General features: G+C 46.2%; 1 pseudogene; it reads left to right on the top strand.

Annotated features, from left to right (window-relative positions):
- Positions 1-629: 629 nt before the first annotated feature.
- LOC148504595 (E3 ubiquitin/ISG15 ligase TRIM25-like) lies at positions 630-8152 on the top strand (annotated as a pseudogene).
- The last annotated feature ends 8674 nt before the right edge of the window (positions 8153-16826 follow it).

Here is a 16826-nt window from a genome sequence, read left to right as displayed (position 1 = left end):
ACGCTGCTGTACCTGTACAGTGTATAATGCAAAACGCTGCTGTGTCTGTACAGTGTATAATGCAAAATGCTGCTGTGCCTGAACAATGTAGACTGTAAAATGATGCTATGATTATAGTTTATACTGCAAAACACTGCTGTGCCTGTACAATGTACCCCACAAAACGTGCTGTGCCCGTGCAGTGTTCTCTGTAAAATTATGCTATGATTATACTTTGCATATTGCAAAATACAGATGTGTCTCTACAGTCTACACTGCAAACACTGCTGTGCCTTTATATTGTACACTGTCAAATTATATATAAATTTAGAATGACAGCGCTGGTCAATAGATATGTAATATATAATAGTGATGTAAATTATGATGAAAATGATGTCTGCACCATTTTCCCGGTGGTTTCTGTTCCTGCAGCAACCAATGTGCGACTCCAGAAAGGTTAGTATAATTATGTGTGTGTAGTGTGGGACCTCCTAGGCTCGGGGGGCCTGTGTGCACCTCACACCCTGCACCCATTATATATACACCAATGTCCTGTCAGCACCAAACATCAGTGTGTAACTATGAAACACACCCACTGGTATCTGAGTGTCAGAGACTTTCACTTTCATTTCTCTCTCCTGCTGCCAGCGATGGCGTCTGCTGATCTGAGACAGGAGCTGGACTGTTCCATCTGCCTGAGCATTTATACAGATCCTGTAACCCTGAGATGTGGCCACAACTTCTGCCGGGTCTGTATTGATCGTGTGCTGGATACACAGGAGGGGTCTGGAGTTTATACTTGTCCTGAATGCAGAGCAGAGTGTCAGGAGCGTCCTGCACTGATATGGAACATTCCTCTGTGTAACATAGTGGGGAGATTACTGTGTACTCAGCCAGATCAGGAGGAGACTGGGATCTTCTGCACTTACTGCATTCACTCTCCTGTACCTGCTGCTAAATCCTGTCTGCTGTGTGAGGCTTCTCTGTGTGATAATCACCTGAGAGTACACAGCAAGTCAGCAGAACACGTCTTTTCTACTTCAGGGTCCATAGGGGGTCCACAGGGTTGACCTTGGGGTATAGGTTGGGAACCAAATCCGGGCACCACGCAGTTAAAGCTTTTAGCTCCCAGGATGCACTTGGGTCCACTCTCCCTATAACCCCACCCCCAGCCAGAGGCACCTCAGTTTAAGTTGTGCCTGGCCGGAGTCGGGTCACCGTTTAGTGCAGTGGGGAGCTGATTAGCAGCCCCTAAGCTTTATTTTTTTCTAAGTACAGAGTTTTTTTATTTTTACTTTGGACTTTCAGAGCGGCAGCGTCGGACTGTCCATAGGACGTCTAAGCTGCCGCTCCGTCACCCCGCCGGCGCTGAGACGCCAGTACAGATCTGGGGATCTCAGCGGGACCCCAGAGTCTGTACTAGCCGGACTCTGCGGGCGCCCAGGACTGCTGCCGGATCTACGGGGAGCAGGTAAGGTCGCGGATCACCGCTTGCGGTGATCCGCGCATTTAATATGCAGTCCTGTGTCTCCGGGGACAGACTGGAGGCGCCGGCAGTGGCGGCGGGCCCCCCATACCCCGTGTGTCCACTAGACCACCAGGGACTTAGTGTTCGGTGCTGGGAGCCGGCGTCCCGGGGGCTTAATAGCCGGCCAGGGGAGGAAGCTTTCCCTGTTACAGCGGCTCCTCCCCTCAGCTCAGTGCGCCTTTCAGTATGTATAGTCTGGCGTCGCTGAGCTGCTTCCTCCGCGGGCCACGCTTCTTCTGAGGTCTCCAGCGGCCATTTTCTTGTGGTGCAGCAGCAGAGCTCCGGAGATGGCAGTGAGTCCAGTCCCCCTGCGTACCTCACCATCAGGTCAGTGTACACAGCGCTGTAGCCTTCCCAGACACTGAATCTGGGTAAGTTGAATGCAGTGTAATAGTGCAGTATATTATATGACATGTTTATGTATATATGTATATATCTGCATGGTATGTGACTTATGCTAGTGCTGACTGTCTGTATTTAATTCTCTCACCTGTCAGTGTATATCTATCCCTTTTCCTTATCTGCCCTAATACAGCTGTACTTAGGGTGGTTCTGAGACCTCACATTTATATACTCGTTGATATTTGTGAGGTTTGTCACATACTGTTGCGTGCTGCACATTGCCACATTTTCGTTGGAACTGTGTGTTGCATACGCTGAAAATGGGTCCCTGCGGCTAATTTTAGCATCAGTCAGGACCAGTATAGCACTGCTTGATATTTCCGCCAAGATTGGTCAGATATGTTTGACCAGGAGATAGAGCGTTATACGACACCCATTTTTGCTATCCTGCAAGTCATGTGCTGCAGGTGTTAGTGCGGAGGATTTGTTTCATAAAGTGTTCTGTGTGTGGCGTCATCTGGTGCCGGCCCCTTTCACGACCCCCTTGGGAGGTTTGTTTTCTCGGGATCCTCTCAATTGCGGATCGCCGGGCGGGCCCCATTGTTGTACCTCACTTGGGGTTACTTCACCATACTGCCCTTTTTCATCTCAGGGTATCTCGCAGTTTCTTGCACTCTTCCCCTGTGACACAGACTATCGCTCCCTGCATGGGGTTTTCGCAGTATATGAAATCCCCCTGGTACCACCATAGTCTGTCATTCCCCTTGCAGGGATTCCCACGGCCACCCTGGGTGGATGTCGTTTTCTACGAAACGCAAATTGGTGTGGTTGATGCCATGTGGTTACTTCCCAGTTGGCTCTGCGTGAACTGGATACTGTTTTGGGCTCTTTCCCTCTTACACGGGGGGAAGCCTATTTCTTCAAGTATTATTATCCCTGCTTTGGGCTGGTGGCAGGTCCATTCTGGTTAGAGTGAATGTTGACCTGCACCTGTATCATACACCCTCAGTATTGCGTGCCTTCTGGTTCCCTGTTGCTGACTAGCGGGGGGATCGCATGGCGGGACTCTGGCTGTTGTCAGTTATGAGGTATTACAACAGTGTTTGGCCTCCTGTCCCAAATTCCCTGAGGGTCATCACGAGCCCCTCATGGGGTGGATGGGCGTGTTACTCGTCAGATTACAGACGTTACTATGCATCCCATTCCTGCGTGGTCGGATTCTTCTGATCCGTCGGTGGTAACTCTGCCTGAAATCAGTATACTCGCTTTCAGGGGTTGTTACCCATCCTACCATGGCTATAGCATGGTTGGTTAATACTATTGCATACTGAGCTGATGCATTTGTAATGTTTTTTCCCCACCAACACGTCTGGGGTTCAAATGTATTTGGTCGCTCATGTAATATATGCAGTTGTCATAGGTGGACATGCCTATATTGGATACCAGTCTCCTAACTTTCAGAGTTCCGGCTGCAACGGTATCCTCCGTAATACCCTATGGCTGCGCTCTGGGAATGCAGTGGTGCAGATACCATCTATAGGGTAGATCTTGTTGGGTCCTGACCTTGACAGTGGCAGTACAAATTTCCCGCCTTCAGCTATGCCCACTACAGGGCCTCAGACTAAGTCTATTAAGTCTTTTTGTCCTCTGGGTCAGCCTAAAGGTCTGTTTCTTCAACCGAGCAGGCCTGGACTGCCAGCCGATCCTGCTTCTGAACCTACGGATATATCGTCAGCATGACGAGACAGGCCTACCACTGGGAGATGGCGATTTTCTCAGTTCGCCCGGTACTAGTGTCTAGTTGCCGCGGCTACGTGGGTAGGAGGGTACGCCCTCTCTTTGCTCAGGCGGCCTATTTCCATGTGATGGTACGCAGGCCCTTATTCGGACCCGAACAGGGCCTTACGAATCCAGAAAGCTATACAGTTGTTGGGGTAAGCGGAGCTAATTGGGCCATCCCCACTTTCTCAGCGAGGGACTGGTTGTTCTGCTTTCTTTCTGGTGCGGTGGCTGAATGGTCCTCTTTGGCCTATTCTCTGTCTCAATTCCCTGAACCAGTTCCTAAAGCTACCTGGGCTCAGGAGGCAATCCCTATGCTCCATCATACTATGTTTGGAACCTGGGGACTTTATGGTATCACTGGATATACAGGACGTGTGCCTACAGGCACTTACAGAGACCTTGCCTCAGCATGGACTGAGGTTTGCTGTATCACAGAACTTACGGTTTTCGGGCTCTGCCTGTTGGGACTGTTCTCAGCCCCACAGGGGTTTACCAGCGTTTTGGATTTTCTGACAGTTCTTCTGTTCTGTATATCCCAATGCTCCTGTACCTGGATGGCCTCCTGCTCTTAGCAGGATCACCGGGGTACTTTACAGCCGGGTCAGGTTGACTGTGGCTTCTTCAGGGTGCAGAAGTTTAATCAATGGGGAAAAAGTCCTCCCTGCATCCCTCTCTTGGTATTCTTCACCTAGGAGCCCTGCTGGATTCTCAGAATCTGAGAATTCTTCTGGCGTAAGACGGCATCTCCACTCTTCCATTAGGAGTACATGGATGTCTGCGCAGTCGACATATGTCTTTGCACTCTGGGAGGCATGGTCCACTATTCAGTGTCTGCCTTTGGAAGGGTGGAATGGGCTTAGTTCCATTCCAGGCCTTTCCATAATTGGCTTATCTCCAGATGGAACAAGTTTTTTTTTTTTCTGTCTGATCACTGTTCAAATGATGCTGCTCTCCCCGGAGGCAAGTCTGTCCCTTTTCGGGTGACTATGACCATCTCGTCCAGGGTATTCTTTGCTAAGGACAGTGTCTGGTTCGCATCCATTTCAGTGCAATTGGATGTCTGTCGATTCCACCCTGTCAATTAACTTGTTGGAACTTTAGCCTGTCTTGGGCCTTCACTCTGGCATAGCCCTTGTTTCCCGGTGAACCTGAAAAAGTTCAGTCCGACAGGGTCAGAACAGTAGCTTCCTTTTTAGCAATACTGTTCGTTGGGTGGCAATGTCAGGTATGTCATACATTCGGACATTGTCTGAGGGTCTCCTCCCGACCATCTCGACAGTGTTCATTTCAGGTGCTCTCCATTGGGAAGCGGGAGTCCTCAGCCGTTACGACGTGCATCCCGGGGACTAGTCTCTTCCCCAAGAGAGGTTTCATCTCCTGGTGAGCAGGGGGGGGGGCCCTCCTGAGGTGACACTCATGGCCTTCTGACTCTATCACACTATGGTGTTACAGTCCAACTCTGGGGATTCTGAAGCAACCTTCAGTGACTCTTTGTCGGTGAAGGGGTCCTTCCAATTTGCGTACCTGTGTTCTCCAGTCTCCATTATTCCTCGAGGGAAGTGTTTCAATTGAGACAGAGATGCTTTCCTGCTGGTGGCTCCTGATTGCCCCAGATGTCAGGGGTACTTGGTTTTTCGGAGTCTCTCCATCGATACTCCATTCCTGATGCTTCACTACCCAGACCTGTTGTCTCAGGGTCCTGGGGTTTGCCTTGGACCTGGGTCGTTTGTCTTTGACTACGTCCCTACAGTGGTCTTACGGCTTCCATGGCTTTTTCATCGTTGGAATGATTGGAGCACATGGATCAGCTTTTGCTGGAACCTACCACAAACTGTGGCAGCCATCATTCTTATGGTATTATACCTATCGATATGATCCTCTGGTGTCCAGGATTTCCAGATATTCTGGCAATCCTTCCGGCTGGCTTGGGTTTCACCCTCGGCCTGGCCTTCCTGACAGTGCAGATCTCTACACTGTCAGTATGATTAGGTTATGGAATTGCTCCGCTCTGATATCCAGTTCATCCTTTGGAGTGTTTTCTGGATTATGCCTCCATTTTTCCTCCCTAGGGACTCCTTGGGAGTTAGGAGTGGTTCTTTGTTAACTCCGGGGAAAGTTAATGGAACCGCTGGTTGTGATAGCCATTACATGGTCTATTGCTTTGACTTTCTCTCTTTCTATCAGGGAGTTTATATCAACCAGGTGAGTGTCGGAATTGGGAGCGTTCTCATGTGGCTCCCTCTTCTGGAGGGCATCTTGTCAGGGTGTGAGTTGCTCTCACCCTGTGTTTCTTCTTAGTGATTTTCAGGTTCCATATTATTCTGGAACTTATGGTGCGGCCATTCAGTCCCCAGTCCTCTCGGGTGGTGTGGCCTCATTGACTGTGGTCCGGCCTCTGTGGATTTATGTGATCCATTCAAGTTCCTGACGGAAATCGGACTCCTTATTGGTGGTCTGAGATTTCTGGTTTTAACAGGAAAGGATGGCCGGCCTATGGCCATATGTTGGCTGGACGGCCTCGTATGTCTTCTTCAGGGGCCTACCCATGGGTAGGCCTTTCTGTTGTTGCTGCTTGTTTTTTCTCGGGCCATGTAACCCTCGTGGGTGGCTCGCTGTGGCGCCTTGGCTGCTTTGCCTTGCTAGGTGGCCACGTGGTCTTCTGTCCACACCTTTTTAAGGTTCTAGGCATTGTTTTCCTTTGCCTCTCAGGATGCTTCCTTTTTGGCGGCGGATTCTCCTCTCAGCACAGGAGCGTCCCCTCCCTTGGTTGAACTGCTTTGGGACATCCCCAAGGTCAACCCTGTGGACCCCCTATGGACCCTGAAGTAGAAAACAAGAGATATGGTAAGATAACCTTTGTTATCTCTGTTTCTACGAAGTCCATAGGGTCCACAGGGCGCCCGCCCTGACGCACCTGGCTTCAAATGGACTGTGTGACTGGTCACCGGTTTTCCGTCTCCCATTTCTGTGAGTATGGTTATCGAGTGTTCCAGTTTTCTCTCTTTTTTTCTCCTCCTCCGGCCTTTGGCTACTTACAAACTGAGGTGCCTTTGGCTGGGGGTGGGGTTATAGGGAGAGTGGACCCAAGTGCATCCTGGGAGCTAAAAGCTTTAACTGCGTGGTGCCCGGATTTGGTTCCCAACCTATACCCCAAGGTCAACCCTGTGGACCCTATGGACTTCGTAGAAACAGAGATAACAAAGGTAAGTTCTTACCATATCTCTTGTTATCTGATCCCACCATTTCCCTGGGGAACAGGAAATGCTCCATCCATAAGAAGATCCTGGAGTATTACTGCACTGAGGATGCTGCCTGTATCTGTGTGTCCTGCTGTCTGATCGGGGAACACAGAGGACATCAGATGGAGTCACTGGATGAGGCCTCTGAGAAGAAGGAGAAGCTGAGAAATGTTCTGCAGAAACTGAGCACAAAGAGAGAGGAGACTGAGAAAAGAGCCCAGAGTCTGCAGGAGCGCAGGAGAGAAGATCAGGGAAAAGCAGCTGGTGTAACAGAGACAGTCACTGCCCTGTTTAGAGACACCAGGAGACAGCTGGAAGACCTGGAGAAGAGAGTCCTGAGTGAGATCTCCAGGCAGGAACAGCACGTTTCCCTCTCAGTCTCTGATCTGATCCAGCAGCTGGAAATAAAGAAGGACGAGCTGTCCAGGAAGATGCGTCACATTGAGGAGCTGTGTAACATGTGTGACCCAGTGACTGTCTTACAGGAACCAGACACAGGTGACTTGTGTGATACTCAGGACACAGAGAGACATGACAACCAGGTCCATGGTGCAGGAGATCTGGATGTGGATCTCCTATCAGGGAAATTACACACATTATCCGATAACAGGTATAAATACAGGGGGCTATGTACAGGAAGCTACAGACCTATTACTGGATGTAACCACAGCTAGTAATATTATACAGATATCAGGTGACAGGAAAACTGCATCCAGGTCAGATATAAACCAGAATCACCCAGTAACACCAGAGAGATTTCAGTGTGGTCAGGTAATAAGCACCAGGGGATTCTCCTCAGGGCGACATTACTGGGAAGTGGATGTCAGTAAATCAATGGGGTGGATGGTGGGAATGTGTTATCCCAGTATAGACAGGAGAGGAGATCAGTCATACATTGGATATAATAACAAGTCATGGTGTGTGTGTAGGTGGTATAATCAGTACTCAGTGCTACATGACAGTACAGTGATCAGGTTACCTGACAATATCCCATGTGACAGAGTGAGGATATACCTGGATTATGAGGCAGGACAGCTGTCCTTTTATACTCTGTGTGACCCCGTCAGACACTTACACACCTACACTGCCACCCTCACTGAGCCCCTTCATGCTGCATTAGGTGTACGGGGAGGCTGTATAACTATATCTGGGGGAGTCAGGACATGGGAGAAATTACCATAAGAAATCTGCCCAGAGACTGGTGACATCACAGGGAGGGGAATCTGATTGGTAGGGCATTTAGCCTATGGAATGATGCAGTAGGTGGGACTACAGCTGAGCTCTTCCTGTTTCACTATAGGGGGTATATTTACTAAAGTGCAAGTTTTTAGAAGTGGAGATGTTGCCCATAGCAACCAATCAGATTCTAGCTATTATCTTCTAGAAGGTGCTAGATAAATGTTAAGTAGAATCTGATTGGTTGCTATGGGCAACATCTCCACTTCTAAAAACCTGCACTTTAGTAAACATACCTCTAGGTTAGGGATGGCCATCGGTGTGGTTATAATCAGTGGCGATATAGCAAGTGGCCATCAATGGTTACCAACTATGCAATGGATGACCATCAATGGTTTCACCAACTGACAGTCATCCCTGTTCTCTGACTAACTGGCATGCGAGCCAATCTTAACCTGGGGGCAGGACTTTGCGGGTGGCGGTAGCGGAGCTATGCTCCATGTCCTGACACCTAGTAAAGAAAAAGCAAAAATAACATTAGTTTATGCAGTTCCATCGATGGAGGGAAACCATCTGATTCTCTCCCATCAATGGTAAAAGTATTAGACATTAGTCATAAACCATCGATGATTATGAATTATTGATGGTCGATGGCCATCTCTAAACTAGGTGTTGGGTTACCATATGCTCAGTTCCCCAGCACTTGGCCTCTGATGTGAACCTGCTGGACACACATGTAACACAGCAAATTATCTGTAACCGGCGGTAATAACTGTCAGCCAGTGTGACCAGCCCATTATATAGCATTATACTTGTTGTATATAAATAGCTATCAGGGGGAGTCCCAATAAGAAGCTCCTAGGCTTCTATTAGATAACGTTACTCATCTGAAGATGGCGTTACCCACTGGGATGAAGCACCGGAAAGTATCACATTCTGGGAAATACAGTAAAACCACATTTTTCAGTTCAGTGCATCCCAATCTCTGCCTATATGATGTATGAGACATTCCTGGAATCCAAGAGGACTCTTGACCTATAAACACTGAGTTACAGCCCAGGACATTTACATAAGAGCAATGAGAATTGAGGAATGTCACTTTAAATTCTCTGAGATGAAGATTTTCTATACCGATTACATGACGACACTGTTTAATTATGAACATTTTAATGAGCTACAGATATGTCCTCTTGCATCGTTGCTGCGTATGCGGGAAATTGCGCCCCGCATGGAGCCAGGCGTGCGCCCGCGAGCATATGCGGGCAATTCGTTCACACCTGCAACGCCATAAATTTGCATGGTGCGATCGCAGTGCACACCATAGCGTTGTATAGCGTACGCTGCCGCGGGTAATCGCATGGCGTTATGCGCGTGCACGTTTGTAGCGCGATCGGCAACAATGTCAGAGGACACATTTGTATGCTATATAACGTGACTGCTGTAATAAAATGATAAGCAATCAATTGTAAAGCCCAGACACGCTGCCGCTGCTCGTGTCTGACTGAGTATCTCTATGCCAATGTCTGCTGAATATTGTAATCCTCTCATATGAAATAATAAGATCATTTATTTAACCTTTGGAGTGGTGCACAAGTTATTTCACATTATAGTTACGTCCCTGATCATATCACTACTCTGGGCTGTGAATAATACGGACTAGCATTAGGTTATATGAAACCCTCTCATTTTGCCCTCTAATAGGTGTCTATTTAGCAAGCAAAAAGCCTTTAATATCACAGTTTCTAAAGCTAATAGAAGGGGTGGTATGGCGCTGCTGGCACTAGAACTGGTCACTATACAGTATAAAATATATCACAAGCAAATAAACTACTGCGGCTGTAACCAGGAGGTAATTGCCAGAAGCTCCCAAACTGGTACATACCGAAACAAGGATAAAAGGGGGGTTACTAGCTCTGACGTGTATGCTAGAATAATTCTATATAGACCCACAATCTGTTGGTAAAATACATATACATTTAATTACACAGTAAAAACATAAAAGTAGCATCTAACATACAAACAGACACAAACAGCACGAATGTAGCTGATCTGGGCGCCCATTTATCAATGATGGCTTTTGCAATGCGGTCAGGGCATGCCAGTAACGCCCAATGCGGTCCTATCTGCCGGATGTATCATCCGGGACATGCAGGGACACGGGCTGCGAAAGGAGCCCGTCCCTGCGATGTCTCTGGAGAGCATCCGGCCAGTGCAGGGGGTGGTGTACATGCATATTTGCTATAGTTGGGGAGGGTTCCGGCCCATAGGTTACAGCGGCTAACGCCATCTGCAGATGACGGTAGCTGCGGGGACCAATGTCTGGAATGCATCGAGTTCCGGATGTTGGTAAATTTAGCAGCATCGCATCCCCCATAGAAACCTATGGGAGATGCGGCTCCCACCGGTAATCGAGGGATCACAGCAGGTATCGGAGATACCTGCTACTGTCCCTCCTTTATACATACGGGGATACTTAGTATTTGAAGTAAACCCCTATTTTACCTCAAATAGACTTTGATAAATGGGCCCCTAAGACACCAAAGTTTCCACAAGATTTAAGGATCCTTGTAGTAAATGGTTAACAGAGCAGATAACGCAATTATCTACTCCGTGAATGGCCAACTCCTACAATATGGCACTACTTGCCAGTAGCCATTACTCGCTACAGCGATTAACGGTTCTTGCTATGCAGCAAGCAGAAAAATGTTAAGAAGACCCTGAAAGGCTTTACCTTATATTATAAAGCCATCTGAACGTGCCATTATATAAAGAAAATCCTTTTCTTCTACAAAAACTACAGCGACAGATGGATCTAGTCCTATAAGTCCCTACAGGCGGCTACAAATACTCCCTCTCTCCTCCCCTCTTTTGGAGGTGTCAGATGCCCACCGTCAGTTTTGTAGTGCTCATTGTTGCTGTGTGGGTATGGGGCCTGATTCAGTGCAAATCGCAAACGCGATTGCGGGTGCGATTATGCGCGCAGTCTCCATGCGAAGGTATGCTAATCCACTGCGATCGCAATGCAATCTCAGTACAACGTAAGGACGCCCACTTCCCCTTACTCACATCCGTAATACTTAGCAAGTCTGCGAACCCATCGGTAACATCGAGTACCATCGCGGCCTCACGCACACTTACACAAGGTCAGACCTTGCTAATCTGATCGCACGCAGTCCCAGCTGCGTAGGTCATCGCAATGGCTAATTTATGCACGCCCCTGTAACGGCGGTGAAACGCACTGGCACACCTGCATTACGTCGCCCACCACCCCGTCACCACCAAACGGTACTTCCTGTCAATCAAACTGCGATGGGTCTGCGTACTCACTGCGATTGCAGTGCCGATCGCAGTGATGAGTTTGCGCACTGCGATGCATACGCATGCGCAGAACGCAACAATCGTCCGATTGCGTGCGTAATCGCAGTTACTACCCTTGCTGAATCAGGCCCATGGTTGTACATGGGGCGTATTCAATTAGGGGTGAGAATAGCAATAATCCCGCACCTGCAAGGTTTTTCCTGCTATTCAATTAGGTGCGGGGTTTTTCAGGTTTTGAGCGCCGGCAGATTTTTTCCTTGTACATCCAGAGCAAGTCTGCTTTATCCTCCCAGCAGCCCCCTCCCCAGTGACAAGATGGAGGGGAGGCCACCAGGTGACGCGAAGACCCCAGGGCAGGTAAGTGTCATTTTTTTTTCACAAGGTGTAGGTTTTTCAGAGCTGATAACCCCGTAACCACTTTTTTTTTTGTATTGGATACCACTTGTATCGGGTTCGCACATACCCGTGGTAATCCAAAAATTGGGTGCCAGGTTTTATTTACCTTGCTAAACCTTGCGCCCAATTTAATATGCTCCTATATCTATCTACCTATCTATCTATCTCATATCTATCTATCTCATATCTATCTATCTATCTATCTATCTCATATCTATCTATCTATCTATCTAATCTCATATCTATCTATCTCATATCTATCTATCTCATATCTATCTATCTCATATCTATCTATCTATCTATCTATCTATCTATCTATCTATCTATCTATCTATCTATCTATCTCATCTATCTATCTCATATCTATCTATATATCTATATATCTATCTATCTCATATCTATCTATCTATCTCATATCTATCTATCTATCTCATATCTATCTATCTCATATCTATCTATCTATCTATCTATCTATCTATCTATCTATCTATCTATCTATCTATCTATCTCTCTATCTATCTTATAAGTGCACTTATATTGAGGCTGAATCAAATAAACTGAATTCTCTCATAGGATTTTATGGGGGGGGGGGAGACGGTGGGCATGGTGTTTGAGGGCTACACCTCAAAAGTTATTGGAAGTACTGAGCTAAAATTTAGCATGGACACGAAGACCCGTTGCCAGTAAAATCCCTTTCTCCAATTCCACAGGGGACACTGGAGATCAAGACACTGGGGTATAGAGTAGTATCTGCATATTGCAAGAATAATCCTTATCCCTATAAACATGCATAATCAAAGCACAACATACATACACACCTCCCACAATGCTTCTTAGCAACCATCTTGAATTCTCTTTCTTTCTCTTTCCCTCTGTTTCTCGCTCTCTCATAATCTCTGTATTTTGACTAATATTGTGAAGTTTAAATACTGTTTTATGATATACTTTGTATGTTATTACCATTATTATTATTACCAGTTATTTATATAGCGCACACACATATTCCGCAGCGCTTTACAGAGACTATTCGGCCATTCACATCCGTCCCTGCCCCAGTGGAGCTTACACTCTATGTTCCCTATCACATGCACACACACATACACACTAGGGGTAATTTTGTTGGGAGCCGATTAACCTACCAGTATATTTTTGGAGTGTGGGAGGAAACCGGAGCACCCGGGGGAAACCCACGCAAGCACAGGGAGAATATACAAACTCCACACAGTTAGGGCCGTAGTGGGTATCGAACCAACGACCTCAGTGCTGTGAGGCAGTAATGCTACCATTACCAGTAATGCTATATATGTGAACTATGGGCCTGATTCAGAGCTGGACGCTATTTGCGGACGGTCGTTCAGGAAAAGGGGGTGGCTATTCAAATGAACCATTCGCTCTTTGCGGTCTGTTCACGCCTCTAGGTCTGAACGAGCGAACAAATCTTGCGGTCGTTTTTTGGATAACTACGCCCCCTTGCCGTTCGCATCCTACGTCATATCCGCTATTTATTAGATTAATCGAGTACATCGACCATCGTATGAACTGCTCGCTATTCTTGTGGTTGGTTTTTCCTACCACAATCTTGCGAGCAGTTCTGGCTATAAAATAACCCAGTGGTCAATGACGCTGCTGTTTTAATTATGCACACCCATAAAACACCCGTTTTGACCTTTAAGCACGCCTGCGTTCGGATCTCCACTCCCCGTTTTCAAGCACCTTCCCCCGTTACCACCCACATACGCCTACTTCTGTCACTCAAATTATCAGGCATTCGCTATTTTGCGAGCACATGAATTTCGGCCGCACTGACTGGTTCGCGCATGCGTATAACGATCCGTACGCATGCGCAGTTGGGCAAACATCGCTCGGAGCGAACGAGCGGCCACTTACGAGCGGCTCTGAATCAGGTCCTATATAAGCATTGATCTGATTATTTTAAATACACTTTTAATGTACTACAGCTACAGTACATCTCCTGTGCAATGTTCTTAATATTCAAATTAAATTATCCTAATGATCCAACGGTATATAATTCTGTGCAACACTTTGCGAGTTCATATATATTAAATAATAACCTGTCAGAAGCAAATATTCTATTTTTATTCTTTTAACTAACATTTGAGGGTAAAACAGGCAATTGCCTGCATGTACAAGCAAACAGAACAAAGCCATGGAAAAAGCCATATCGCACGCTGCCACTTGTGACTGACCCTGCAGCCATGTGGAGGACGCGGTCGCAGACGCTGGAGCCTACCTACGTGATACAGACAGTTATAACAGGGTTAGAGCTGTGGGGTTTTTACATTTTATTTGTGACATGTGGGGGGACATGGAGTGGCCCATGAAGTGGGAGGGAGTGTAGGGGAAGGTGGTTGGACTGGAGTAGCCCGGGGAGAGAGGGGGGGGAGGGCTGGAGTGGCACATGAGGGTCTGCTGTTGTGACAAATGAGAGGCTGCTAAAGTGACACATGAGGGGGACTGGAGTGACACATGGAGGGGCCGGAGTTACATCAGGTGGGGTTGGATTGTATTATGTGAATCTGGTTTTTTTTGTGGATGTGGCTTTTACAGTGTATTTTATGTGGATGTGGTGTTTTCAGTCTAATTTATGTGGATGTGGCTTTTTCAGTGTATTATTTGTGCATGTGGCTTGTTTCAGTATATTTTATGTGCATGTGGGTTGTTAAGTATATTATTTGTATATGTGGCTTTTTCAGTGTATTTATATGGATCTGGCTTGTTTCAGTGTATTTTTTATGGATGTGGCTTGTTTTAGTGTATTTTATGTGAATCTGTTTTTTATTTAAAAAAAAAAATTATATTGTTCTGGCTTTTTCTTTCCCTTTAATAGTTACCTCCACGGTGATTGTATGCATGTGCTAAATAAACAAGATAAAAGCAAAGAGTGCTATAAAAATGTTACAAAATACTTCTAATGCTAATGTGATTTCAGTACATACACAGTGTGATATGATCAGGGTAGGGGGTCCCTCTCCTGGGGTAGATGGACACCTCCTTACACACAGTAGCCAGGAAATAGCACTCCAGTCTTGGATTTTCATACAAGCTGGTCAGCACCAGTTTTTATTGTGCAACATCAATAATCAAATATTCAAACATAAAATAAATCCTAACCCATCTGGGCTCTAACTAGACAGTAAGTTCCCTCACTAACTGAACACTAAAATAAGTTCACGTCAACAGTACCTTCTGGTTTGTAGCAAACATTGTCTCAGAGCAAGCTAACCTACGGGCCTGCTCTCCAAGGTATGAGACACTCAGCCACAAGTAAACCTAGCTTATCACAGCCATTTACAGGTGCAAGCCCTATTGACCTGCTACTAGGCTGAAAGGTCCAACACCCGGAGTGGCCTGTGGATGGAGCCCTCCCTCTCCTTACATCCACACCCCCAGGACCCATTCTGGCTTTTCACAAAAGCCGACATTTCTAGTCTGCTTTGTCCAACAGACTTCTCCTGGGGGGTTTAAAACATGTAGGACAGGAATCTGGGACTGATATAGAAGCCATTCCACCCTTTTCCAGTGCTTCTATTACAACAGGCATGGTAAAAATGCTAGTTGTATTGACTCAGGAGCTACAAGTCATGTAAGAAATTATAACATTTTCTTTATTTATACCAAAGTAACTCATAAAGAATAGCCAGAGCTAATGGTCATTATATGGTCTCATAAGGTGTAGGAGGAGGATATATTAACTGTCTAATCTCTCCAACATTTATTAGAAAGTACTTATGACGAATGTCTTATGAGCCTAAACTTGACACCAATCTGTTGTCTGTCATAAAGCTTACCAAGCATGGACATGTCGTGACATTTTAAGGTAATAAATGCATTATTACAAATGCTATACACACACTTGCAAAAGGAAAAATCACAGATCAACTGTATCAGTTAAAATGCAATAAACCTTTTAATACCGCTAAGCAGGAACAAGTTAACTGTATTCATGTATGGCACTGTTCTCTAAGGCACACAAATCCAGAAGTCATAATACTAGCCCAAGAACAGCAGGCAAATGATATAAAGATTGATCGCTGCACCCAAGTGATGAATTGTGTGAGCTGCTGAAAAGGTGAAATAAAAAAAGTGAGGTCACAGACATGTTCATAAGTGCTCATAGCAATTAGCGCAGTTCTGCAGTCTTTGGCTATTTTGCGAGCTTCTGTGAAAATGCTAATTGTTATAGTCATAAAGTATTATTAGCACCTCTCACTGTTCAATGACACAGAAACAAGGCCAATTTGCACAATGCTTGCTTTTTACACAGACTTATTACCGTTCACCTGCACAGGTATGTAGGGCAATGCTGAATATGCACATAGTTTGAACTTAGTATTGCCCCACATACCTTGATAAAGACTGCCATAGACAGGTGAAACGCGTTGGAAAAGGGAGCAGATACTATCTACCTACAGAGGATCAATTTCACATTAAGGACATTGGTAAGAAAGGGGGTTCCTGGGCACCATTCTGCTAGGAAGAAATGCTAATTCTAGTCAACCAAGGGATTATGAAGTTTGAGCCATGGGTAGCCTAGTATGAGGGGAACCATGGGGCAAATAATCAAATAGAAGGTCAACTCAGCAGAATATAGAGCATGTACTATTAAGCAAATAATAATAATGTTATTTATATAGCACTTTTCTCCTAGAGGACTCAAAGTGCTTTACATTTGCCATTACAACACAAAACAAGCTTAACAAGGGACATTAGTGAAATGCGTGGGTTAATAGGTGAGTCTTGAGTCTATTTTTAAAGGACTCTAGAGTGGAGGCCTCTCGAACTGTGCGGGGAAGTGAGTTCCATAGAGTTGGAGCCACAAAGCTGAAAGCTCGACCCCCAGGCGACTTCGCGGGAGATTCTAGGTACTGTTAATAGTCTTTCATCATCAGATCACAGTAATCGAGTGGGACAGTAAAAGCTGCTTCAGGTAACTTGGGCCCTGGTCATGTAGGGCTTTGTAAGTTATTAAGTCAATCTTGAAAACGATCCGTCATCTGACAGGCAGCCAGTGAAGGGGGTAGAAAATGGGTGTTATGTGGCTGGAA

This window comes from Taudactylus pleione, unplaced genomic scaffold (genome assembly GCF_031769625.1).
Source record: "Taudactylus pleione unplaced genomic scaffold, aTauple2 ptg000465l, whole genome shotgun sequence".
In the NCBI taxonomy this organism is placed as follows: Eukaryota; Metazoa; Chordata; class Amphibia; order Anura; family Myobatrachidae; genus Taudactylus; species Taudactylus pleione.
Note: the sequence above shows the minus strand (reverse complement) of the source record. Positions and strands in the feature narration are given on the sequence as shown.